The sequence below is a fragment of the Miscanthus floridulus genome, chromosome 4, assembly GCF_019320115.1.
Source record: "Miscanthus floridulus cultivar M001 chromosome 4, ASM1932011v1, whole genome shotgun sequence".
In the NCBI taxonomy this organism is placed as follows: Eukaryota; Viridiplantae; Streptophyta; class Magnoliopsida; order Poales; family Poaceae; genus Miscanthus; species Miscanthus floridulus.
The window spans coordinates 111074065-111099570 of record NC_089583.1 but is presented as its reverse complement, the minus strand read 5'-3'; the positions used below and the strand labels follow the sequence as shown (position 1 = coordinate 111099570).

Sequence of the window (25506 nt, the reverse complement as noted above, 5' to 3'; positions counted from 1 at the left end):
ACCGGACGCAGCAACCTCAACTAACCGGACGCTGAACCTCCTAGCGTCCGGTCGTTTCTAGTAAGCTCCCGAGCATGACCGGACGCGTCCAGTCGAACGCGATCGGACGCAGCCAGCATCCGGTCACACTCTAGTTTCTGCATCACCGTACGTTAGCCTAACCGGACACAGCCTTCCAGCGTCTGGTGCATTCAGATCCAGCGTCTGGTCAGTTGACCGACGCCGGCATCTTCGCGACCAACTCGTTTTTACTTCTAACTTCTTCACCCTTGCACTAATGTGCTAACCGCCAGAATTTACATCCGGCACAATAGAAAATAGGCATTCCATTTTCTCGAAAGCGCCGAAAGCTCGGCGGGAGGGAGTGAGGGACCCAAACCCATCTCAACCCTGCAAACACCACCGCCTTTGTAAATGTGCCAACACCACCAAGTGTACACCACCATGTGTATGCGTGTTAGCATTTTCACAATCATTTCCCAAAGGATGTTAGCCACTCAACTTGCCACGCCACTCGATCCTAGTGACAATGCAAAGTTAGATCACTCGAGTGGCACTAGATGACCGATATGCAAACAAGTTTGCCCCTCTTGATAGTACGGCCATCTATCCTAAACCCGGTCATAAACTTCTCTACACATCTATGACCGGTGAAATGAAATGCCCTAGGTTATACCTTTGCCTTGCGCATTCCATTCCATCTCCTCCAATGTTGATGCAACACATGCACCAACACGATCAACAATGATATGATCCACTTCATATCATCATATGATCATATTGGTTCATTGATCTTGACTCTACTTGCTCTTCGCCATTGCCATCATCCATCAGCGCCAAGTCTTGCTCAAGCTTCATCGCCACGCGGTACATCACTCCAAAGCCTTCGACTTGCCCTTCACGCTTGCAACCGGTCCATCAAGCCAAGTCTTGTCTTGATCTTCTCCACCTTGATCACATGACTCAATGTCATGTCTCATGTGCATTTAAGCTCCTTCATCATCACATGTGTGAGCTTTGCAACATCTCCAAGCCATTTTTACCTTCATGGCATATGTTGCTCACACACATGTACCTGTGGACTAATCACCTGTGTATCTCACATAAACATAATTAGTCCACCTAAGTTGTCACTCAATTACCAAAACCAAACAAGGACCTTTCAGCGGCCCAGCGTCGCCCGCATGCCCGTCGGCCTCGCTTGCGGTCGCTATCACCATGGCCCCGCATGACAGCCGCACGTCGCCCATGCCCACGCGTCTCCCTGTCTCCACTTGCAGCCGCTGCCGCTGGACCCCGCACGTCAGCGCTACTGTGCTTCTTTCCCACGCCGCGCTCAAACCACCACGCGATAGGGCTCCGACAGCAATGGTAGGGTGGGCCAAGGGTCATGCCCAGGGCATGGTCCTGTCTTCCCCTTGCGCCGCGCCCACGCAACCCCGCGCACACCGTTGGATGCAAGCTCGCATCCCGATTGCCCTTGATTTCCCAACCGCCGATCCCTGCTCGGCTATAAGAGCCTTGGCTGAGAGCCCTAGCGCTTGTCCCGTCGCCCGTCGCCACTTGGTGGCCGTCCACAACACACCGAGCTGAGAGAGAGGAGGGAGAAGGGGAGGGAAGGAGAGGAAGAAAGCGTCAGAGCCGCCGTGGGGGAGGAGGTCGTCAGAGTCGAAGACGGTGCCGGTGCTTCATCACTGACGTGGCTCGGCACGGCACTGCACGGCCACACCGGAGCTGCACAGCCTCGCATCGACACGGCATCGCCATCCTCTCTTCCCCAGCACCCACGGTGAGCCCTCCTTCTGATCCCTCTGCCTGCCGCCAGACTCTATCACACCGGCCATGGCGCTCCACACTAGGAGCGTGTAGGCTAAGGCCGTCGCTGGCCACTAGGAACACCCGCACCCACGCACACGCCGCGACTACCCCGCTGGAGCCCCGTTGGTCACCCGTGCGCCTCGCCGTTGTCTTCATGACCGCCGTGACCGCCGGGAATCCCCTACTGGCCACAGGAGAACCGAGCCTCGCCTTGAGCCTAGACGTCCTCGCCACGTCCCCACGCACCCGTAGAAACATACACGCCCCCACCAAGACGTTTCCCGGTGACCGTAGCCACACCCCCGACGCTGTCGTTGTGCTCAGAAGGCCGCCGCCGTGGCCAATGCCACCGGAGGCACTGGAGGACCCTCGACCTGCCCCACATGCCCACTGAAGCCCAGTGTCACCCACACGCACCATAGATCGGCCTATGCCACAGCACCCGCGTCATTCCCGCATGTCGGTGGTGCTCGAGCCGCCGCTCACCATGGCTAGCACCTTGAGAAGCTCTGGCCACCATTTTGACCCCACCAACGCAGTTGCTATGGCCCGGGGAAGCTTTCCCCCTCCCCAATTGGTCACCAGCACAACCACGAAGGCGCACAGTGAGCTCACCGCCGGTAGGAGCACTACCGTGGGAGAAGCAGGGTAACACCCCCTCGCCGGACACCTGAGCGTGAGCTCGGTGCACATGAGCCAAGCCAAGGAGGAGAGGCGATGGACTCGGTCCACCGTAGATCAGTCTGTGGTCCATGGACCAGCAGCAATTGGTCCACCGTAGACCGCAGCCGTGGACCATAGCCCAATACGAGCCCACGGCCGTGACGTGGCCATGTCACAGCGTGCCACGTGTCTGGCCCAGCCCGGCCCAGTCTAGCCCAACCCAAAGCCCAACCGGCCTAGTTAGGACCCGGCCCGTACTAACCGTTGACCGGACCCACCTGTTAGTGACACGAACACCTTGGACCCACACGTCGGATGCTGACGTCATGATGACGTCACATGGGACCCACATGTCAGGAAGCAAGCACAACCGAGGTGACGTCACGCTAACATCAGCTGCTGACATCAGCAGACCAGGCCCACATGTCAGTGACCGTGACTATTGACCATTGACCGTTGACTAACATAGAACTGCTATCGCTTTACTTTACTGCTACAATTATGCTATGCTAGGACTTGCATGGTAGTATGCTCGCTTGAAAGCCTTTACCTTGACGCAACCTTACCCCTGCATACCCTGCTATTAGGCTAGACACACGCTTACTGCTATATATTTTATTACTTATACTACGTGCGTGGTGGAAACTGGAGTTACCTGGACTATGGGGAGAGTGCTGCGTGTGTGACTTGAGTGTGTGGAGGGTGAGGGTTGTGTCGACCAAGTTGGAGTATACGATGAGCCTAAGGCAAGTCTTGCTATGGTATGCTACCTGGGCACCCCTGGAAATGGATACATGTGGTGGGTAAATGGTATATAAGATGGACCTGGGTGTGAACCTGTGATGGGTGGAGCCCAGGATAGAGGTGCTGTGGTGGCACGATGAATGGAAACCCTGAAGGAGATATTCTGGCTTGGTCATCCCTAAGGACTTACTAGTACTCAGATTCACTGGGAAGCCTTACGTACCACTCGCCCTATATGGTGCGGGACGACTGAACTACTTGGTAGGATATTGCCACTACTGCTAGGTTGATAGCGGACAGTGTAAGGAGGTACGGGGCGCGGAGGATTCCCCCCACACCCTTCCGAGACTTCATGGAGACCTTGTGGACCCGGCTCATGACTCATAGTTTCAGCCACCCCAGACTTGACTTGGGGTGAACCAGGGCTGAATGGTAGAGTGGCATTATCCTAGGCTAGCAAGCGGCCGGAATCAGCCTAGTTGATGACGGTCAGCGAGGAAGGCAGATCTTGTGGTTATGTAAAACCTCTGCAGAGTGTATGGTTGATCGATCGATACATGTGCCGACTCGTCGGCTATGGACCTTTCCCGGGTTTCGCTTAAACTAGATAGAGAGATGAGTCCTTCTTTTCTTCCCCCGTGAGAGAGTGTCGGTCGTAGCTAGGGGCTACGGGCCTTGAGACAGTGCCGAGAGGGAGTTGGCCTGTCGACTGAGCGATGGTATGGTATGGTGATGGTATGGAAATGGTGGTATGTCGATCCCAGGATCGAAACCTGGCTCAGAAAAGGGAATGGAGTGGAATGTGTGTGGGAATGGTGTTAAAACTTGACAAACTATTACTATTTACTTGATATGCTATTGCATAGGAAACCTCAGCTTTATAGGTTGCTTTGACTATGTCCCACTTGCATCCAATTTCCACAAAGCAATGCTCATAGGGATGGGAGTGGCCAGTACAAATCGTACTGATAAATTTTGGCACATAGGTTCTGCTGAGGAGTATAGCTCCGAGGAGTTTGACGGATGAGGGGTTCATGCCTACGCTCGAGTTTGGCGATCGTATCTTCAAGCTGTTCTGAATGAATGCTACTTTTGATTCCGCCAATATGACGATGTAATAAATTATGTAATTCCACACTATTTATACTCTGATATTATCGTTGTATGGATGTGATATTCAACTGGAATTTGGATAATATGATCTACAATGATCTTATTATACTTCGACGCTGTGGATTTCCCTTCACGGAAATTGGGGTCATTTCAGTTGGTATCAGAGACCTACTTGACCTTAGGACGAAACCCTTAGAAATGGACGATAGAATAGGACGTAAACAGCCCTTCTTTCGGTTATATACTGACCCTGCATTTACTTTTATGCAAGGCTTATCTATTATTGACCTGCTAACACCTGTCCCCTTGAAACATGCAGATGACAACGAACGTCGACTGGCCGCCACTAGGACCGCTACCTCTAGACCACGCCAAGCTTACCTTTGACCTACGTGAGCTCAGGGGTTTTGCACAGACCCTCTGCTGAGTTCTCGTCATGTTAGGTGTCCCCGACGAGCTTGTCAAGGTCACCTGCACCGGGAAGCCAGCTAAAGAAGGAGGAATCGAAGGACCGATTGTCACCTTAGTGGAGTTTCCAGCTAGCACTACCTTACCTTCCGTCCTAGCTTTCACCGAGTTGACTATAGAGGACACAGTCAAGGAGGGACTGCGAGCTATCTCACATAAGGCACTTCGCAGAGTGATGAGGACCACTACGAGCACCTAAAGACGACAGAGTTCTGTCTACTTCCTCAGGCCCTTGACCTCAGCCTTACCCCCAGTGAGCAGAGTTTCGCAGCAGGCAGAGTTATCTTTGCCGAGGAGGATAGATGCCTTCGTGTCTCAGCTATTCACCTACTGGAGCAGGACAGGTACGTGACCCAACTGGAGCAGAGGAGATGTCAAGATTAGGCCCTCTAGTGGGAGTACTAGGAGCGAGACTCGCAGGGAGCACAGGAGCAAGCTAGTCTACTGGAGATAGTTGCCAAGCTGTAGGATGAGCTCAACCGTCGTGAGGAGGACCACAGAGCCAAGGTCGCTGACTTACAGGACAAAGCAGCTAACATAGGCAACAGGAACTGCTACCTCGACAGCAAGGTCTTGGAGTTGCAGAGTGAGTTGGATGACAAGAAGGATGAGTTCAACTATAGAGGTGACAGAGAGAGATCTAAGGGGATTGATATGCTGAAGATCCAATCTCAGAACAAGACCCTGACTCAGGAGCTGGAGGAGTTTAGGAAGAAGGCCGTTCGCAACTTGGGTCACCTGATCAAGGCACTCAGGTAGACCAAGTACCTACAGGACAAATGTGAGAGGACCTGGCAGGCTTGGCAGAAGTCTGACAGGAAGCGCCTTAGGGAGATGAAGGGTATGTGGGATCAGCTACCCAAGGAGGTTCGCAGCAAGACAAAGCCCAGGATAGAGGAGTTTGAGTTAGCCCTGACTCGCCTCAACCTAGACGCCTGCCCTACCCTACCAGGAGCCAAGCCTACTGAGGAGCTCGCCGAGGCCTTGAAGTACGTGTCCTGACTTCACAAGTCTGATGAGGAGATCGAGATTAGGAACAGTCGTATCCCAGCTGCGGTTTATGAGTTAGAGTAGATGACCCTGCGTGGTCATGAGTCATGTCAGTAGCTTCCATAAGTTGTACCCCATGATGTACCCCTTATGAGATGTACTATGAGACACTATGCGTAGAATGATTCTCGCACGTCTTCTAGTGTAGCTACTGGAGATGATGCTATGTAATAAAACCCATGTAATGAATGTTTTAGATCTTATTGCATCTTATGGATCTTATTGCTTCTTTGTAATGAGTGTTGGATAGTGTAAATGTTTTCTTTAAATCATCTAAATCATGTAATCATATTGAATTATAAGCACTTATGGCACAAGCACTAAACTCTCTATGATACACGTTGCAGATGCCGAACCGCCGTTCAAATCGCCTAATGAATCGAGGACATGTGCCCACCCCTGAACTAGTTGAACCCAATGGGGGACATGGTGGCAACAACCATGGTCATGGTCGTGGCCGTGGACGTGGAGGGATACCTTTCCACCTGGAGAATACTCCACCGCCTAAGGAGAACATTCCTCCACCACCACCATCGAACCTGGCAGAAGTGATGGCACAACAGACCCAGCTTCTTGCAGCTCTTGTTGAAGGAGCAAACCATCGCCAGGGAGGTCAGCAGAATGACTTCCAAAGGAAGCTAGAGGGATTTCTGAAGCTAAGGCCACCTACCTATGATGGCACCGACCCTGACCCACTTATAGCCGATGACTGGCTCAAGGAAATGGAGAAGAAGCTTGACCTCACTACTTTCACTGATGATGAGTGTGTTGGAGTTGCCACACACTAGCTCACAGGTGCAGCTCATGCCTGGTGGAACAGTTTCAGTGACTCCCATGAGGACCCTGCCCACATCTCGTGGGATGAGTTCGCTGAAGCATTCACTGAGTATCACATTCCCAAGGGTATCATGGAGGCCAAAGTCGAGGAGTTCCGCAACATCAAGATGGGAAAGGATAGGGTAACTGAGTACACTACTCGTTTCACCAACCTTCTACGCTATGCCCCTTCTTATGTTGTGAACTCTAAAAAGGAGAAGCTGTACTATTACCGCAAGGGGCTTAACCCGCACATCAAGCTGAAGTTTGGCGGTATTGAGAGCAACACATTGCATGCTCTAGTGGATCGCTACATCTAGATTGAGAAGGACCATGCTGAAGTTGGAGAAGAGTACAAGGAGAGGAAGCGTAAGCCTGAGGAGTCTCTCTATGGTCGTGACCGTAAGAGGTTTTGCAGGGATGCACCATCCAGGGAATGCTCTTGCCATAATAGGGATGACAACCCTAGATCGAGTAGGGGAAGTAGAGGCTACACTGCCAAATACTCCCACCCTGCTCAGGATCATTACACCTGGGACCATTATGCTTAGGACCGTAATAGTCACGACCATTTCAACCATCCCCGCACAGTAAATGAACGCCCAGCATAGAACCGCTCCGCACCAAGCACTGGAAACTGGAAGGCACCCGCACCAACCCCTACAGGCGGTACGCCTTTCACCTACTTTGCTTGTGGCCAACCAGGTCACAAAGCTGCTGAGTGCCCTTAGAATTCAACTGCACAGAAGTCTTAGTTCAAGGGATCAGCTACTCGTGGACGTCTCAACCATCTGGATGCCGAGGAAGCACAAGCTGCCCCTGACGTTGTGTATGGTATGTTTTTAGTTAATGGCAATACTGCATCAGTTCTATTTGACTCTGGAGCAACTTGTTCTTACATATCATCCAAGTTTGCACGAGATCATGACCTATTTGTAACCCCACGTGAAGATCCTATCATCACTAGCTCACCTTTAGGAGACCTAAAGTGCACCCACATCTGTAAGGGAGTGAGTCTTACCCTTGAGGGTCTTATCTTTAGAGCTGACCTAACCCTGCTACCTTCCACTAACCTAGATGTCATCTTAGGTATGGATTGGTTAACCATTCACCGAGGTATCATATCATGTTCACCTAGATATGTCCAAGCGACCCACCCATCAGGCCAAGTCGTTAGATGTGAACCCCAGTCTGGAAAGTCCACCTCTATCCTATGTGCCCTTAAAGCAAGTTTAGAATCACAAAAAGAGGAGAAGACAATTCATGATGTGCCAGTAGTCAGAGACTATCCCAATGTATTCCCTGAAGAATTACCGGGTATGCCACCAGACTGTGATGTTGAGTTCATCATTGATCTGTTACCGTGAATGGGACCCATTGCTAAGAGACCCTATCGCATGTCAGTTGATGAACTAACTGAGCTCAAGAAATAGCTTGATGAGCTCATCTCGAAGGGATATATCAGGCCTAGTGCTTCACCCTGGGGATCCCCTGTTCTGTTTGTCAAGAAGAAGGATGGCTCAATGAGAATATGCATTGATTACCGGAACTTGAACGTAGTCACCATCAAGAACAAGTACCCCCTACCAAGGATTGATGATCTACTTGATCAGCTTCGAGGTACCAAGTATTTCTCCAAGATAGATCTCAGATCTGGCTATCATCAGATGAAGATTCGAGAAAGTGATATCCCGAAGACCGCTTTTGTGACCAGGTATGGGCAGTTTGAGTTCACTGTGGTGTCCTTTGGACTCACGAATGCTCCCGCATACTTCATGAACATGATGAATAAGGTTTTCATGGAAGAACTGGATAAGTTCGTGGTGGTATTCATCGACGACATCCTTGTCTATTCACCCACCGCTGAAGAACATGAACTTCATATGAGAATTGTGCTCGAGAAATTAGCCCAACATCAGCTCTACGCAAAGTTCAGCAAATGTGAGTTTTGGCTACAGGAAGTTGCCTTCTTAGGCCACGTACTTTCAGCCGAGGGTGTCGCAGTTGATCTAGCCAAGATTGAAGCTGTGAAAGAATGGGATCAGCCCCGCAATGTGACAGAAGTCAGAAGTTTCTTGGGATTGACTGGATATTATCGCCGATTCATTGAGAACTTCTCTAAGATAGCCCGTCCAATGACCAACCTTCTGAAGAAGACTAAGGAATTTGAATGGACGCCCGCGTGTGAGCAAAGCTTCCAGGAACTGAAACTGAAGCTTACCACAACTCCTGTGCTATCATTGCCTGATATCGGCAAAGATTTCGTAGTCTATTGTGATGCCTCTCATCAAGGACTCAGTTGTGTGTTGATGCAAGATGGAAGAGTGATAGTTTATGCTTCTCGATAGTTGAAAGAACACGAGAACCGTTACCCAACCCATGATCTAGAGTTAGCAGCAGTTGTGCATGCCTTGAAGATCTAGAGACACTACTTGATAGGCAACAAGTGTGACATCTACACCGATCACAAGAGCTTGAAGTACTTTTTCACTCAAGAAGATTTGAATATGAGGCAACGCCGATGGCTTGAGTTGATCAAGGACTATGACCTAGAAATTCACTATCATCCGGGAAAAGCTAATGTAGTCGCATATGCTCTTAGTCGCAAGAGTTACTATCACACCTTGATCACTGAATCAGTATCACCTGAGCTCAAGGGAGAGATTGATGATTTCCAACTAGAGATACTACCGCATGGCTTGCTAAATGAGCTCCGCATACAGTACGATCTCATAGATCGCATCCATCAAGCTTAGAAAAGTTGTGAAGAGATTGAGTATCTCCATAGTCTGATGAAACTAGGCTATAAGACCAACCACCAGGAAGATGAACAAGGAACCATCGGGTTCAAGGATAGGATCTGCGTACCATCTGACCCAATACTATGAGGGGAAATTCTGTCAGAAGCTCACGATTCCAAATACTGTATTCACCCTGGAGGGTCAAAGATGTACCAAGACCTGAAGAAACACTTCTGGTGGAAAGGCATGAAGATAGACATTGCAGGACATGTGGCACATTGTGACACCTGCAACAGAGTCAAGGCTAAACATCAAAGGCCTGCAGGATTGCTAAAGCCTCTTGACGTACCCGAGTGGAAATGGGAGAACATATCCATGGATTTCATAGTTGGATTGCCTCGTTCATAGAAAGGCAATGATTCCATCTAGGTGATTGTTGATCGCTTGACCAAGATTGCTCACTTTGTACTAGTAAAGACCAAGACCAACACTGAGAAATTAGTGGATCTATATGTTGAGCATATTCTCAGATTGCATGGAGCTCCCTCTAGTATTGTATCTGATCGTGGTCCTTAATTTGTGTCCCGATTTTGGGAAGCTCTACACAAGTCTATTGGAACCAAACTTGATTTCAGTGCCGCTTACCACCCACAGATAGATGGACAGACAGAGCGAGTAAACCTGATCTTAGAAGACATGCTTTGCGCTAGTGTACTGAATTACGGCTCTGATTAGGAGAAATGCCTACCCTATGCAGAGTTCTCTTACAACAACAGCTACCAAGCCAGTACCAAGATGTCGTCATTTGAAGCTCTGTATGGCAGACCTTGTAAGACACCTTTGATGTGGTCCCAACCGGGAGAAAGATCATTCTTTGACTCCGCTAAGATTCAAGATGCAGAAGAAGGAGTTGCTCAGGTAAGAGAGAATTTGAGAATTGCTCGAAGTCGATACAAGAAGGTATCCCCGCTATGTGGAACGGTCAGATTCCATGTGAAAGGCAAGCTTGCCCCTAGATTTGTTGGCCCATACAAGATTTGCAAAAGAATTAGAAAGCTCGCCTACAAACTTGAGTTACCTGAGGAATTGACCGGTGTACATCCCGTATTTCATGTAGCCTAGCTACGCAAATGTTTAAGAGTACCCGATGAAGCAGTCCCAACTGGTGCACTTGACATTCAAGATACACTTGAGTATAAAGAACATCCTATCAGAATTTTGGGCAGAGATACCAAAGAGACCCGTAGCAAGAATATTCCTATGTGCAAGGTTCTATGGAGTAATCATACTGAGAGAGAAGCAATATGGGAAAAAGAGTCTGACCTCCGGCTACGATATCCCTACCTCTTCGAAGAGTACGTTACGCTTTAATCTCGGGGATGAGATTCTGTTAAGGGGGTAGGACTGTAACAACCCAAAAATCCACACACCAAAAATACCAACTATAAAATTTTTCTCAAAACTTCCATGTGATGATGAGTGTCATGTAAAGTAACCCAACCCAGGAGTTGCATTAGAAGTAACTCAACCTAAGTCAACACATAAGCATAGCATGTCATATGTGGATTATGGTTATTTAATTTCTATCACATAGATGTTGCATACATGTTAACTTAAATTGTGATTTGGATTCTCATTGCTTAATGTTATGCTTAACAATTCCATAAAGTTATTATTAAACAAAATTCCCTAAACTCCAATGAATAAGTTACCTCGGATTTAAATTCAAATTTCAAACCAAATTTCAATTCAAACAAATGGAAAAGAAATGAAAAATAGAAAAGGAAGAAGAGAAGAAGGCCTCCCAGCCAGCTGCTTGGCCCAACCTGCACGACCAGCAACCGGCCCAGCTAGCCCCGCCAACGCGCTGCAGCCAGCCAGCTGCTCGGCTCGCGCGGCCCAGCTTGCGGCCCAACGTCGCCCGCGCGCCCGTTGGCCTCGCTTGCAGTCGCTGTCACCGTGGCCTCGCATGATAGCCACACGTTGCCCATGCCCGCGCGTCTCCCCGTCTCCACTTGCAGCCGCTACCGCTGGACCCCGCACGTCAGCGCTACTGTGCTTCTTCCCCACGCCGTGCTCAAACCACCATGCGACAGGGCTCCAACAGCAATGGCAGGGTAGGCCAGGGGTCATGCCCGGGGCATGGTCCTGTCTCCCCCTTGCGTCGCGCCCACGCAACCCCGCGCACACCGTTGGATGCAAGCTTGCATCCCGATCGCCCTTGATTTCCCAACCGCCGATCACCAGGCTCGCCGATCCCCGCTCGGCTATAAGAGCCTCGGCCGAGAGCCCTAGCGCTTGTCCCGTCGCCCGCCACTTGGTGGCCGTCCACAACACACCGAGCTGAGAGAGAGGAGGGAGAAGGGGAGGGAAGGAGAGGAAGAAAGCATCAGAGCCGCCGCGGGGGAGGAGGTCGTCGGAGCCAAAGACAGTGCCGGTGCTTCGTCACTGACACGGCTTGGCACGGTACTACACGGCCACACCGGAGCTGCACGGCCTCGCATCGACATGGCATCGCCATCCTCTCTTCCCCAGCACCCACGATGAGCCCTCCTTCCGATCCCTCTGCCTGCCGCCAGACTCTGTCACACCGGCCATGGCGCTCCACACCAGGAGCGTGTAGGCCAAGGCCATTGCCGGCCGCTGGGAACACCCGCACCCATGCACACGCCGCGACTACCCCGCTAGAGCCCCGTTGGTCACCCGTGCGCCTTGCCGTCGTCTTCATGACCGCCGTGACCGTCGGGAATCCCCTACCGACCACAGGAGAACCGAGCCTCGCCTTGAGCCTGGACGTCCTCGCCACATCCCCACGCACCCGTAGAAACATACACGCCCCCACCAAGATGTTTCCTGGTGACCGTAGCCACATCCCCGACGCTGCCGTTGTGCTCAGAAAGCCGCCGCCGTGGCCAACGCCACCGGAGGCACTGGAGGACCCTCGACCTGCCCCACATGCCCACTGAAGCCCTGTGTCACCCACACGCACCACAGATCGGTCTATGCCGTAGCACCCGCGTCATTCCCGCACGTCGGTGGTGCTCGAGCCACCGCTCACCATGGCTAGCACCTTGAGAAGCTCTGGCCGCCATTTTGACCCCACCAACGCAGTCGCCGTGGCCCGGGGAAGCTTTCCCCCTCCCCAATTGGTCATCAGCACCACCACGAAGGCACACAGCGAGCTCGCCGCCAGCAGGAGCACCGCCGTGGGAGAAGTAGGGGAACACCCCCTCGTCGGCCACCCGAGCGTGAGCTCGGTGCACATGAGCCAAGCTAAGGAGGAGAGGCGGTGGACTCGGTCCACCGTAGATCAGTCTGTGGTCCATGGACCAGCAGCAATTGGTCCACCATAGACCGCAGCCGTGGACCACAGCCCAATACGAGCCCACGGCCGTGACGTGGCCGCGTCACAACGTGCCACGTGTCCGGCCCGACCCGGCCCAGTCCGGCCCAACCCGAAGCCCAACCGGCCCAGTTAGGACCCGGCCCATACTGACCGTTGACCGGACCCACCTGTCAGTGACACGGACACCTTGGACCCACACGTCGGATGCTGACGTCATGACAACGTCACGTGGGACCCACATGTCAGGAAGCAAGTACAGCCGAGGTGACGTCATGATGACGTCACGCTGACATCAGCTGCTGACGTCAGCAGACCAGGCCCACATGTCAGTGACCGTGACTATTGACCATTGACCGTTGACTAACGTTGACTGGTGTTGACTTTGACCGGACCCACCTGTCAGTGACCCAATAGACTTGGCCCCACCTGTCGGTATGGACGACGTTGATGACGTCATGCTGGCGTCATGCTGACGTCAGCTGGGCCCCACCTGTTAGCTCGAAACCATGATAACAATGTCATGCTAGCATCAGCAAGCCATGTGGACCAACCGCAGCATGACACGTGTCAGCCCAGAATTAATCCAGCCTTTATCTAATTTCAGAAATGATTTAATCTTCGGAAATTCATAACTAATTCATACGACCTCAGAAAAATACAAAACTAGGACCAAAATTCATCTAAAATCAAGCTCTACGCAATGGACCCATGTTTGAGTGCATTTGGTTCTTTTGAATTTTCATTGCTTCTTTGTGCTATTCTATAGACGTCGCTAACACGACTATAATGCGGTCGTTTGTAGACTCGGAGGAGAACCTGATGGATGAGGACCGTGAGGAGAACGGAGACGACTACACTGAAGGTGCCACATCCCACCCAATCTCGTAGCACCTATTACGCATGGCTAATATAGAACTGCTATTGCTTTACTTTACTGCTACAATTATGCTATGCTAGGACTTGCATGGTAGTATGCTCGCTTGAAAGCCTTTACCTTGACGCAACCTTACCCCTGCATACCCTGCTATTAGGCTAGACACACGCTTACTGCTATATATTTCATTACTTATACTACGTGCATGGTGGAAACTGGTGTTACCTAGACTATGGGGAGAGTGCTGCGTGTGTGACTTGGGTGTGTGGAGGGTGAGGGTTGTGTCGACCAAGTTGGAGTATACGACGAGCCTGAGGCAAGTCTTGCTATGGGATGCTACCTGGGCACCCCTAGAAATAGATACCTATGGTGGGTAAATGGTATATGAGATGGACCTGGGTGTGAACCTGTGACGGGTGGAGCCCGGGATGGAGGTGCTGTGGTGGCACGATGAATGGAAACCCTGAAGGAGACATTCTGGCTTGGTCATCCCTAAGGACTTACTAGTACTCAGATTCACCGAGAAGCCTTACGTACCACTCGCCCTATATGGTGCGGGACGGCTGGACTACTTGGTAGGATATTGCCACTACTGCTAGGTTGATAACGGACAGTGTAAAGAGGTACGTGACGCGGAGGATTCCCCCCACACCCTTTCGAGACTTCATGGAGACCTTGTGGACCCGGCTCATGACTCACAGTTTCAACCACCCCAGACTTGACTTGGGGTGAACCAGGGCTGAATGGTAGAGTGGCATTATCCTAGGCTAGCAAGCGTCTGGAATCAGCCTAGTTGACGACGGTCAGCGAGGAAGGCAGATCTTGTGGTTATGTAAAACCTCTGCAGAGTGTATGGTTGATCGATCGATACATGTGCCGACTCGTCGGCTATGGACCTTTCCTGGGTTTCGCTTAAACTAGATAGAGAGATGAGTCCTTCTTTTCTTCCCCCGTAAGAGAGTGTCGGTCGTAGCTAGGGGCTACGGGCCTTGAGACAGTGCCGAGAGGGAGTTGGTCTGTCGACTAAGCGATGGTATGGTATGGTGATGGTATGGAGATGGTGGTATGTCGATCCCAGGATAGAAACCTGGCTCGGAAAAGGGAATGGAGTGGAATGTGTGTGGGAATGGTGTTAAAACTTGACAAACTATTACTATTTACTTGATATGCTATTGCATAGGAAACCCCAGCTTTATAGGTTGCTTTGACTATGTCCCACTTGCATCCAATTTCCACAAAGCAATGCTCATAGGGATGGGAGTGGCCAGTATAAATCGTACTGATAAATTTTGGCACACAGGTTCTGCTGAGGAGTATAGCTCCGAGGAGTTTGACGGATGAGGGGTTCGTGCCTACGCTCGAGTTTGGCGATCGTATCTTCAAGCTGTTCTGAATGAATGCTACTTTTGATTCCGCCAATGCGGCGATGTAATAAATTATGTAATTCCGCACTATTTGTACTATGATATTATCGTTGTATGGATGTGATATTCGACTGGAATTTGGGTAATATGATCTACAACGATCTTATTACACTTCGACGCTGTGGATTTCCCTTCGTGGAAATTGGGGTCGTTTCACGCGGCCTCTGGCGCGGCGCGAGCAGTGGCGCGGCGGTGGCGCGGGCGAGGGCGGTGGTGCGGGCGTGGGCGGTGGCGGCCGGTGGAGGCGGCGGCGGCGGGCGCGGACGGCGGCGGCGATGACAAACCTCAGCTCGGCTCTTCCCGGGCGAGAGAGGGAGAGGAAGAGAGGAAGAGAGGCGCGGGGCATAGGTAGGCGTCGAGCTCGGCGCCAAGATCTACGGCGCCGAGCTCGGCACCAGAGCGGCTGGCGTCGAGCTCCCTGCCATGTCATCCACCGAGCCCAGGACCTCGGCGCCAGGGACGCTGGCGCCGAGACGTGTTAGGTCGGCGCCAGCATCAATGACGCCGAGCTAAGGGTCAATTTTCTGAATTCTTTCCGCCAGGAGTTTATTTGTGAGAAACTTTGAAGAAAAGAGCTAAATTATAAAAAATTCAGAGTCCAGCAATACAATTGTTTATTTTTTTTAGCACCGGGGGAACCTACATGCCTCGGCTGAAGGAAATTTAAACTCAGCATCGTTTGCTACAATGTTTCTACCCGATGCCCCGTTACCCTCTCTCCTTTCTCAGCATCGGCAAGAAGGCACGTCGTGGGTAGTCTAACACCACTCAGCTCTCTCTCAAAGTATTGGACTCTTCACTCTTCTGATTAAACCAGTAAAATATTTAGTGCAAACTACGTCTTCGGTGCAATCTATGAAAACCCCATTAGAACCTTACTTAGGAGTTTTCGAAAAATTTGAAACTATGCACACCAATAGTGCATCCGTAGACGTGCATTGTCACAAAATTTGAGATTCAAACTCGTTTTGCATCTGGATTTTGTCCTCTAGTGCATATGCAAATGAAATTTGTTATTTTCATATGATTTTTTTGCAAAACGAGTTTGAATCTCAAATTTTGTGACAATGCACATTTGCAGATGCACTATTGGTGTGCACAGTTTCAAAATTTTTAAAAACTCCTAAGTATGATTTTGCAAAGGATTCTCATGGTTGCCCCGAAGATGTGGTTTACACCAGATATTTTGTCGATATAAACCAGCTTCTGCTGCCACTTCCGCATGCTGATAACGTCTATGTTTACGTACTGCGTACGTAGAGTGGAAGTGCAGACACATTAAAAACAATGACATGCCCAAGTACGCCAAATTACTCGTCTATGTGCCCGTCCCTCCTGCAACACTATTCGGTACCAAACAGAAGACACAGGGACCGAAGACTGAGGTGAAGCCTGCTGGGACCCGGGGGAAAATTGCGAAGCTGTTGAGGTGACAGTGGTGAACTTGCTTTTGTCTCTCTAGGAGCTGGTGGTGAGTGGTGGTGGTCAATCTTAGACCAGCGGCAAATGGTTTGACCTGAACCGTACCATGATCCGATCAGGGCAAGAAAAGGCAGGATCGGCCAATAAGTAGCGACAGCGTCGATGGGCTACGGCGACTTCTTAAGGTTCAGGCGTTCAGCTAGTCTATGGCAAGTGGTGTTTGGTGGTGTCTGCCAAGCTTATTGCTCAGTAGTCAGTCCAGCGATTGGGACTTGACCAGACATTAGTAGTACTGGAGTACTTATTAGTCAGCTTCGTGTTATGTAAGCAAATGGAATAGAGAAGATCGCGTCGCCCCCTCGTGAGTCAGCTCGCTTTGATCTCGATTGACTTTTCCGTGCCTTTTGTTAATATAAACTACTCCATCTGTCTCAAACTATTCGTCGCTTTTGGTTTCCGTGCCACAAGTTTGACTCGATATATAGAAAATACGTGCAATATTTATATATCTAAATAAATTTATTAAAAACTAGACTCAAAGATATTTCCAATAATATCAATTATGTACCATAAATATTAATATTTTTTAATATATATTTTATCAAAGTTGTTTTTCGAAAAATAAAAACGACAGATATTTTGGGACAGAGGGAGTACATAGGGGTTGTTTGGTTGCCGACCACAAGTTGCCACGCCTAAGGTTAGACTTGCCACATGTCCTTAGGCATGTATTTGGTTCAGTATCGAAGTTAGGTTCGCCACAGCCTAGGAAAGCATCCGCCACAACTTTTTGCCGCAGATGTGTGGCGAGCGTTTCCTTCGTCCTTGCCACAGACTGCTCCGCCGACACACCTCCTGTGCCCTGCCCTGCCCCTCCCACCATGATGTGCTCGGCTCCAGCTGCGAGGACGTGGAGCGCACGAGCGCGGCGGAAGGATGAAGGCAGGCGAAGAGCGTCACAGAAGGATGGAGGCTGGCCACAGCGCGGTGAAGGAGGTCGGACCGAAGGGGGGGGGGGGGGGGCACAACCGCGATGGCCGATGGGAAACATGCGAGTTAGACAGGGCGCAACCGCGCGAGGGCTCGAGGACGCCGAGACATGCGAGCGCCGACCATCGGGCCGCCGGGACGCGTGGACGTGGGAGCGCGCGGTCTCCGCCTGGGCACATCGCATGCGGACATGCGATGGACATGGATGAAGATTGAAGACTTGAAGAGAAAAGGTTGCGTTTGCGCGGTGGGGATGCGGTGGATAGGGCAGAGAGAGAATAGAAGGAAAAATTAAATAAGTGAAAAGAAATTAAGAAAAGAAAAACAGAAAAATAGAGGGTAATCTAGTTTAGACCATTAATTATCTATATTAGTCTTAATTTTCATGTTCATTCTTGGTTCATTAGAAACATCATACAAATTTATGGTTTGAACCATATGTGACAAATTTATCAAATTTTTGTGACAACCATCCAACCAACGTCCACACAATTTTGCCCAAGATTAGTAACGAACCGAACAGACAGTTTGATTTTTCCACAGAATATGACAAGCCATACTGTGACAAATACTTAACCTTAAGCATGGCAAAACGTGACCGGCAACCAAACAGGCCCAGAGTAGAGTAGAGTACAGTACATGTCCTTTTCTGTGGCAAAACGTGACCGGCAACCAAACAGGCCCAGAGTAGAGTAGAGTACAGTACATGTCCTTTTCTGGATTCTCCATGTCGACATGCATCATCCATGATGCCGTTTTGGCATGTTGCATTATTCCTTCGGTTTGGTTTTGTATGACGCCACGCAGTGGCGGATCCAAAGGGGGGGCTGGGGGCTCCAGCCCCTAATTTTTTGATTTCAATGCTAATTACTATAGTAAAAACTTGATTTCACCGTTAAATCTTCGTGCAAATCAACATCTCTGTTGTTTTAGCCCCCCTTATCCCGCATCCCACATTCGCCACTGACGCCGCGTATCCGCGGCCTTTCTCGTCCGAACAGATTTTTAGCGAGCAGGAGCAGCCGATGCAGTGGAGAAGGACGAAATAAGCGGCTGCCATACGATACGAGTCACGCGTGACTCAGGCCCCCGCAAGGCGGCAGCGCTGTTGCTATCCGCAGTGCCTCAGCAGTGGGAAGTGTGCCCTTCTAGATTCCCAAGCCGATGCATGGCAGCGTGACACGACCAACTTCGATCGAGCGTACGAGTACTCCGTACAGCATTTTAGCGGCCCACGCGTGGTGGCACGAGGGCAGTTCCAATATAAAAACAAGTAGTTTAGTTTCTATACCTATTAATTTCTACGGACAATATATATATAGAAATTATGGTTTTAATAGATAGTTTCTATGTAACAGTTTTTTATCCAATCATATACATTCTTTCATCGTTCTCTACTGATCACACCTCTTTATATTTTGGTTCTCGTGTAGATATGGTTTCTAACTTAGATCCAATTTCTACAATTTTTGCTATCTCTCCTCAATGACTTCCTTGCCACGTCAACAAAATAATTAAGTAATAATATAATTAATGTCCATGAAAACTACTATGTTTTTTTTACAATGAAAGTGCCCTGGTCGCATCCATCTACGCGGTTTCGGCCTTCCGGCTCGGTTTCGCTTGTCCTTTTGCGACCCCCCGGGAGATTCCACCGGCAGCCAGCGCGGTCCCGCTGGCGCCTGGCGGTTCACACGTGCTGACGTGCCCGCGCGCCGGCCGATGGCGTCGTGCCACTGCCATTCCCCGTGCACGCCGGCCGGCCGACCACGCCGCGTCGCGGGTCGCGCGATCGGATGCCGATGCGACCTGCCGCGCGACCATAAGATCTCAGTGGCGGTCACGACACGAGGACACGAGCCCGCGACGTGGCGCACGCAGTTTTTTTCCCCCCGGGAACGGGAAACCGGCAGCCGCCGTGGGTGGCTCACTGGCTCCTGCGTGCCTCGCTCTTGGGGCGCCCAGGGGGCTCTTGGGGCGCCCACATCCGCCACTGACTCCACGGTCTCGGCGTAGCTTCACACCTGCCCGTCTCCACGGTCTCGCGCTGCTGTTTCCGCCCGCAGCCGAAGCGAAACAGTACGGCTTCTTCCCCTCTAGATGATGGTGATGGACCGGACCATGAGCACTTTCGCGCCACAAACGCGACCGAAGCCCATTGTGGAACGCACGATCACAGCCCATGGATGCCCACGCGGCCTGTTCCACAGTTTTGCGGGGCTCCCTGGAACCTGCCAAAAGAAGGCAGCCCACCTATACCGCCACCGGACGGGCATGGCCCGAACGAACGAGCCGGCAGATTTGTATTTTCGTCAAAAAGTGCTATTAAATCTAACTATTGCAGTAATCTGATTTCCCTCTATAAATATTAACATAGGACATCTCCCTCCTTATTAACTATGTAAACCGTTTAGATTAACCCACTGCCCAGATAGAAGTGAGTTTCATAGCAGTTTCATCGTATTTTAGTTGGAAAAAATATGGTAAATACCTATAATAAGGTTTTAAAACAGCAAAAAAAGTCTCTAACCTTATAAAATTGGAGAAAAATTCTAGAGATAGATTGAAATACAACAAACCCAAATAAAACATTTGAAGCTCGTAAAAGTTTCTCTAAAAGCTTCAAAAAATAGATTTAACACTACAAAATGGAAAAGTATCACAAAAAAATCTAAAGTGTTCTCAAAACATTCTAATAAAGGTCTATTTTTTTTTCAAAAAAAATCACAAGAAAACACGAGATACAATGCATTCATGTGGTACCATCTCGTGTTTTTGTTGTTAAAAGTTTTTGTTTTTTCTTAGACATACAATGCATTTTTATACAATGACACAAGATACAATGTTGTTTATACATTTTTTCGAACTACATCTAAATATACCTTTTCTATATTTTAGACATAGGTAAGGAGGTAATCTAAATGGTTTTGAGAATCAAAGAAAATAATAATTGGGGCATAGGTAGTGTCGGACCACCGCTAATTTATACTCACTCTGTCACCTAAATAAATCAATTTCTATAGCTGTCATAAGTCAAACTTTTTAAGTTTGACCAAATGTATAGAAAAGAACACTAATATTTACAACATCATAGTGGCGTTTGTGTTTAGATATTACAACTTATATTACTAGACTGAGAAATAAAAAAACTAAGGGCGATACAGCTGTACATAGACTTGTGTTGTTTCGCAAGCGGGCACACATTTTAAAGGTAAAAAAATGCAAACAGATCCATTGATCCAACCAAAATCGATAAAATTAGCAATGGTGTGGAAATTTCAGAAAATAAATAGCCTGATTTAGAGAATCTTCTACAGATCATACCACATCGAGAGTCTATATTATTATTAGAAAGTCAGTTCAGAGATCTAAATTTACGTATACTCTTGGAATTGCTCCAACCTGAAATGTTAAGTTGGAGAGGGAAAAAAAGGGGTCCAGTGGACCGACTCCCTTGCTCAGCCCGGGGTTCCGCAGTGCGCCAGCGCCGTTCCCAGCGCACGGCGTAAACCCCGACTACCCCCAAAACTGGCAAAGGCCTCCCAATTCCATCCCCGGCCAAATTGGCCATTAGCGCGCGGAGTCCCAATTCCGCGGCGAGCCTGCGCGCGCGGCGTACGGCGTTGGTGCTTCGTCGCTCTCGAGCCCCCGCGCCGCTCCATCTCCCTCTACCTTTCTTCTCGCCCCTGCGCTGCTTGGCGCCGCATGCTCCTGTGCTCCCCGAGGAAGATGAGGTTAGGGCCTTGTGACCGTAAAGCACTACTCCTTCCTCTTTATCGAGGGTTTTTTTCCGGAGCATGTGCTACAGTACAGTCGAAGTGGTGGTTTCGGTGGCCGGTGGGCTTAATTTGGTTCAGTTCTGGAGGTGTGGGGGCTTGGAGCGCTAGGGCGGTTCGTGGTCGCGGATGCGCTAGTCTATTGCGTTTCCTCTTGTTCTGTGATTGCGCGGTGGTTCGGTTGGATCCTGTGGACGGATTTTTGAAAGGAGATGTTCGAGATCATCGCTTCGTTCTAATGTACCGGAGATTTTGGGGGTTAACTTGGTGCCGATTAAAGTCGCTAATTCTGCTAGTAAAGGCAGCTAAAGAAATCTTCTAGTAAAGGCGAATTCTGTCCATTTGTTAGTTAATCTCGGAATTATAAAAGAGGAAAACACTGATTCGTGCAATGCTTGTTCTGTTCTGTTGGTGAACACAGAGGATGATGAGTCTCTTTCACTCTCAGTTGTGTTACTGCTACTGCTATCCATGATTGCTGTGGTTTACTTGTTCTTTGAGCTTCCTGCAAAGGAGCACCTAGCGTCTGCTGATGCCGAACCTTCCTTCCCAGTCTGCACTGATTTGCAACATCTTGTTCTCTGCTGCAGTGAAAATGGAATGGACACAAAGGAATGTGAGAGCTTACTGCTGGATAGGGACCGGCAGCTTCATCCATGTAACCCCGAAGGGATAGTTGCTGACATCGTCTCATGCAAAACACGTGCAGAGATTGGACAACTACTCACCTCGGGTGACAAAATAGCCCCCCTGATTGTTGAGGTGGCGCAACAATTCCCACAGTTACCACCACTACAGCCACCTAACGTGCACCATGGCTTACTAACATTCCCCCATTCACACCCTCATCCAATTGACAGTTTTCAAGGAATTCAGACTCCATTGCACTGGTCCCATTCATGGCCTCAGTCTCATCCAAGTTGCGTTCGTCATGAATTTCAGGCCCCATTCCTCTTTCCCCATCTGCGGCCTCAGTTTCACTCAAGTGGCACTTTTTATGGATTTCATGCTCCATTCCCCTTGCCCCATCCACAGCCTCGGTTTGGCTTCTGTGGCAAATCTCATGAGTTTCATGCGCCATTACCACTCAATGTTCAAACTGGACCATTGCACTTTGGGCTGCCTCAGTTACATCCAAGCCTCAGTTTTCATGAAATTCATGCTCCGTTCACCCCCATTGGTCCCACTGGCGCTTTTCAAAGCCCATCTCCTGAATTCACTGGCTCTAGGGAACTCATGTTGGAGAAGGAGATAAGAGAACTCCTGTTTTTGCTGCAACCACCAAGTCTCCAGGTTGAGTCTCTTGCAAATATGTACATGGACAGGTATGGAAAGCCTCTGCGAAATGAGGGACTCCTCATAGATGGCCAACAGCAAGGAAAGGCTCGTTGCAGCCTAACAGATGTGCTCATGCGACTTAACACCACCAGAGTGATCGAAAGGTTTCTTCTGATCTTATTCATCTCAGCTAGTTTTACTTTAGATAGATGTTTGTTTCTCAGGTTGCATTCTCATTATGACTCTGTCTGTTTCAACTTCAGACAGGGACATCAGTATATTGTCCCAGTGGAAGATGCTCCTATGTACTTGGCACATGGTTTCAAATTGGGGATGCCTCCTGCTAGCAGCAATTCTAATAAGATTTTTTGTTGTTTTCATGCCTGGAACGAAGCAAATTCACTGAAGAAGATGTTCACTTCAGGTACTGCTGTCTAACTTCAATGCTTGATGCATCTCGAGTCTTGACATGAACCATCCAAATTATGTAGTTATGCATCTGTAAATAACATTATAATGATACTTCTGCCAGTCAATATGGTACTGTCAATGACGTGCGAATTCCACCTCAAGGAAGGCGCAAGTATGGTTTTGTGAGCTTCCAGGACCCTGGAACAGCAAAACAGAACTTATCAGAAAGGATCCCTCATTTCATCTGTGGAGATCCAGTTCTTGTCGAAGAGTACAAGGAAAAACATGAATTAGAGTAAGGATATAATATGGTTGTATTCTGTTGCTTGCTACTACACATTGATATTGCATTACCATATGGTGTAGACCTACTACTACCATTTCCTGTTAAATGATATCTCTTGAATGGTTTAGTATATATATATATATATATATATATATATATATATATATATATATATATATATATATATATATATATATATATATATATATATATAACTATGTTCAAAATTTTCTGTGAGCTATTCCCTCCGATTCCAAATGCAGATCGTTTTAGACTTGTGCACAAGAATAAGGAATTGGATTAATAACCTTAGTGCCATTAATTTATTATGTATTGGGAAAGATGACTCATTCTTTTTAATCTTGAGCTTCGAGGCTGGCCACATCACCACGCTTGTGCACTATGCATTGGTCTACTGGAGACCAGCTACCACCTATGCTTGGCCTGCCCCTTCGCCCAGGCGGTCTGGAGCCTTGTTACCTCTTGGGAGCACTTTACCACACTTGATGTGGCACAACATGCAAACTTCAACACCCTAGCAGACTGGTGGGAACCTTTGGAAAGAACGAAACTTCAACACCCTCGGCTCGATCCCTAGAGATCGCAAGCGAGCTTTCAATGGCCTAGCTATCTACACAATGTGGAACTTTTGGAAAGAACGAAACTGCAGGATTTTCAAGAATATTCATGCCACGGCCCTCCAATCGCAGGAAGGAACAAAGAATGTGTGGAAATCTACAAAAGGGCACATTGTATGCAAAATCAATAGGGACTGTGTTTAGTTTCTTATTGCTGGGGCTCCCTCGCTGGTTTGGGCATGCTTGTTTGGCTCTCTTCGCCTGTATATAAAACTCTTCCTCTTAATTGATAGGCAGAGTTCCTGCCATTTGTGTTTCAAAAAAAAAAGACTCATTCTTTTGTTAGAATGATAATATTTCTTAAGTTGAGTCAAAGATAGGATGAAAGCGTCAAATATGTATAGTAGTTCTAAAACGACCTACGTTTAGAGAATACTCCCTTAGTTTTTCTTACAAAGCGTTTTCTGTGTCATTAGGACAAGGCTTTGATTGACAATTACTTTAATCCACCGATATTTACTTTATGTGATAATAATGTAGTTATAAGTAAGTACTTTTGAATAAGAATAGAATATCATCAATTTTGTGTCAACTATTAATAAAGTAGTAATTATTGGTCAAAGGCTTGTCTTAATGAAATGAAAAAACCTTATAATTACAAATGGAGGGAGTAGTTGACAAGGCTAAGACGACCTACACTTGGAATTGGAGGGAGTATGTTTTAAGTACTCTTATAACTGTCATTATTCAAGACAGTTTCAGAAAGTTAACTCTACAGTTGTTTACTTGTTTCAACTTCAGACAGGAACATCCTCCTAAGTACTTGGCTCATGGTTCCAAACTGGGGGTGCCTCCTGCTAGAAGGGATTCTAACCAGATTTATGTTGTTTCTGTGCGTGAAAGCAAATTCACTGAAGATGATGTTCGGAACTACTTCAGGTACTGCCGGTTAACTTTGGTGCTCAGTGCATTTGACAGAAGCCTCTACTTGTTATGCAGCTGTAAATAACATTATCTTGATGTTTCTGCCAGTCAGTATGGTACTATGAGTAATGTGCGAATTCCACCTCAAGGAAAACGCATGTATGGTTTTGTGAGCTTCCAGGACCCCGGAATGGCAGAACGATCTTATCAGAAAGGACCCCTCATTTCATCTGTGGACATCAAGTTTATGTCAAAACGTACAAGGATAAAGATGAACTAGAGTAAGGACCCCTCGTTTCATCTGTGGAGAGCAAGTTTGGTTGTCTGTTGCTTGCTGCTTACATATTGTACTGCCACACAGTGCAAACCTACTACTTCATTCCCATTAAATGTCATCCCGTGCATGGTTTAGCATGTTAGCACCTTGAATGGTTTAGCATGTTAGCACCTTGAATCCTTTTTTTTTTTTTATGAAAACACCTTGAATCAGTTTTGTTTACTATGTTCACGATTTTTGGTGAGCTATGTCTTAATCTTGTAAATATCGTTCCTCAAGACGATTTTGGAAAGTTAACTCTACATATGTTTTTAACTTCAGATGCGAACAGCATCATGGTTTTGAATTGGTGTTACCTTCTGCAAGAAATGGTTCTAACCAGATTTTTATTACCTTCGATCCTGAAAGCTCATTCACCAAAAATGATGCTTGGAAATACTTCAGGTATTGCTGTCTAACTTTAGTGTTTGGTGAAGCCTCTACTTTTTGTGGCTTTATGCAACTGTA

At 48.5% G+C, this 25506-nt stretch overlaps 1 pseudogene; it reads left to right on the top strand.

Annotated features, from left to right (window-relative positions):
• The first annotated feature begins 20964 nt into the window (after positions 1-20964).
• Positions 20965-25254, top strand: LOC136552610 (putative zinc finger CCCH domain-containing protein 51; annotated as a pseudogene).
• Positions 25255-25506: the final 252 nt, after the last annotated feature.